The following is a 3,033-nucleotide window of genomic DNA, read 5'->3' on the forward strand; positions in this document are numbered from 1 at the left end:
AGGAATATTGTTCACTATTTATAGACACAGGACACAGCCTGTAACGAATTACAATCATGTCCCTTATAAAAGTTTATAACAATGACTCAGACCCTTATGGGCTAAAAGGTCATTCTATCTTTAAGTCGGTTCGATCCTTCGTCTTCGGGCATGCTATAACACCGAAGCTTCATGAGTGATAGCTTCGGTCATCATGTATAAGCAGCTTTAGCCGAAGCTGTTTCTTCCTGTAGGACCTTCGGCGACGAAGCATGGTCCCAACAATTACTTTTAATCAGTTGGTCAAAATTTTATTAGCAGTTACTAGATGTAAGTAAATACCAAACCTTAATAAAAGTAATAGAACAAAGTTAATACATAATACCATGCAATGCAAATGACAAATTGAATTTAAGTTCCATAAATTAATCATGCGAGAGTCCTGAGCTGCTCATGACCGTGAGTTCGGCTAGTATACCAGTTTTACACTCTGCAGAGGTTGTACCCTGTACCCACAAGTCATGTTACCCATCTGCCAAGGGATAGCGACTCCCATGCACCTCTACCAATGAAGCGAGGCAGGGCAACACTACGAGGCCTTTACAAAGTTCCACTAGCTTCCGAAAACCCGCTACAGTTTATGGGAAGAGCACTTGCAAGGATCCCCGTCTAACCGCCATCGTAGCAAAATCAACCCGAGAACCTCCTTACATGCAACTCCCCTACTGCCCTTGCCCCTTTCTGGTAAGGTAGTCTTCCACTAGCTTTCCTAATTAGTCAGCCAAGGGCGTCCCATTCCACCCTTGTGGTGGCACGTGTTTCTCAAGTTAAGCTCCATGTTCCAATTAAAGATAATGATCTTGACATGAACATAAATAGAATAACAAAATAATTGGAACATGGATATAATGAAATGTTAACCCAAAACCATGTAAAGCAATAGCAAAACTACCCAAGTGATTCAGGGATAACAAGGTAAAGAGATAAACAGTCTAGCGTGACCTATTGGGTCCCATCAAAATTAAATATATGCATGAATAAGTGATATTAAAGAACATTATTGGGTAAAAAGTGGTCAAGGGCACAACTTGCCTTCAATGAGCTCCTGCTCAGCAACTTCTATCTACTGGGCACCAGAATCCTCAGTCATAGGTTCTTCTACTCGCCACAATACAAACAAGCACAGTATATAGAGAAAATTAACATCACACCAAACATGTAAACAAAATACATAATAATAATCTACGCATTAAAATAAAATCCTAGGAACAGGAATCATTAATTTTGGAGCTATAGATTGTAAATTATGAATTTCCAAAGGTTTTATGAGCTTGATATATGATTAAGTGAGAAATAAATTTTCTTATTGTTTTCATGTCAAAACAGAGACTCTAAGTGATAGACAATAATATTACAAAATTTTAGAAACTAGAATGGAGTAATTTAGACTAAAAATGAATTTTCTATGCATTTTACAAGTTCTAGCACTTATTTAAATATTAAAAATCCATTTATAATCTAATTTCGCTGGTTTTATACTATTCTGGACTGGGCCTCATTTACCAGGAAAGACAGGGCCTTGGGGTAAAACTTCCTAGACTCAGGGAACAGTTGTACATGGACGACGGGTTATTTATGTGAAAGCCTAGGGGTTCTTTAGTAAAACATACCCGCGAAGGGGTACACAGCGATCACGACCGCCGGATTAGAAGTCTACGCACAGATCAAACCCACCCTCGATCGAATCGGTATGCCACCACATCCGTTGGATCGGACAACAACGCTCTGGATTTAAATACCTACATGACAATCACCGTCCGCTCGATTCGAATCGGACGGCACACGCCCCCTTTGGCCGAAGCGGTAGCCCGAGTCTAATCCAGGACATAGATCGCTCATCCAACGGCCAAAACCCTTTCCTCAACTCCGACGGAGGGCCACGGCGGCGCGCGCTAACCCGCGGTGAGCACCATCGCTAGAATCCCGGACTCGGTGATTTAGTGCCCTATGCTTGATTCTGCTGGGTGCTACACCATCGCAGGGAATGAGCGAAAGAGGTATAGGGTTTACTCACCGGAGTTGAGAGCCGAGCGAAGCCACCTGCGATGCACGGCGGATCTCCAACCTCGGTGAGGAATTCACACGGCCTCCGGTCACCACCCTCTGATTGCGCCCACGAATGGTTTCCCGATTGAGGTCCAATTCGCACTATAGGTGGTTGTTCGCGGTGGTGGCGAGGAACACGAAGGCGGCGGTGTTCTGGGAGAACAAGCTCGCGCATGACGGTAGCAGGGGAGAGAACGAGTCATGGGGACTCCCATTTATCCCATGGGGTTCCGGTTTGGAGGGAGAGGGAGGTCGCCCACACCCCCGGTCATGGCGGCAGTATTCGCGCCTTCCGATGCGCGAGTTAGGTGTAGGAGATGCTTCTGACCGGCCGGGCCTACCGGTCAGCGGGCCACGCCAACCCTGCGAGCGGAGCAAAGGTGTGGCTGGCATTGGGTCCCGCGGTGCAGCGACTACAGAGTACGCGCGGCGCGGAGGTGGAGTCTGGTCACGGGGCCCCACGCGACAGCCAAACGGGCTTGCGTGCGCGCGGAGGGACTGGCCGCGCGGGCCCGCCTGTCGGCGCAGTGTTGAGGCACTGGTGGGCCGTGCACGAGGGAGGCAAAGAGGAGGTGGGCCGAAATGTGATAGCGAGGCCCAGGTGGGTTTCCCTTTTTATTTTATTTTCTTTTTCTTTTCCTAATTTGTTTTTCCCTTTCCATTTGAATTCAAAATTCAAATTTAACTCTATGGTAAATCTTCCTCAAATTAAGAGAATCATTTTGCACATACTATTATTATCTTTATTTATAATATTTATTTTGTATACACATTTTCTTTTCTTTCTCCACTTCTAAATTCTGAATTTTCTTTTATATTCTAAGTTCCACTTTGGGACTTTAATATTTTCTTTTCGTATGATTTCTTATATGGTCACAAGAGATGCACACAAAAATGAAAACCAGCATGATGCATATTTTAGTGGCATATATCTTATTAATTATTTGT

This window comes from Zea mays, chromosome 8 (genome assembly GCF_902167145.1).
Source record: "Zea mays cultivar B73 chromosome 8, Zm-B73-REFERENCE-NAM-5.0, whole genome shotgun sequence".
NCBI classification, from domain to species: domain Eukaryota; kingdom Viridiplantae; phylum Streptophyta; class Magnoliopsida; order Poales; family Poaceae; genus Zea; species Zea mays.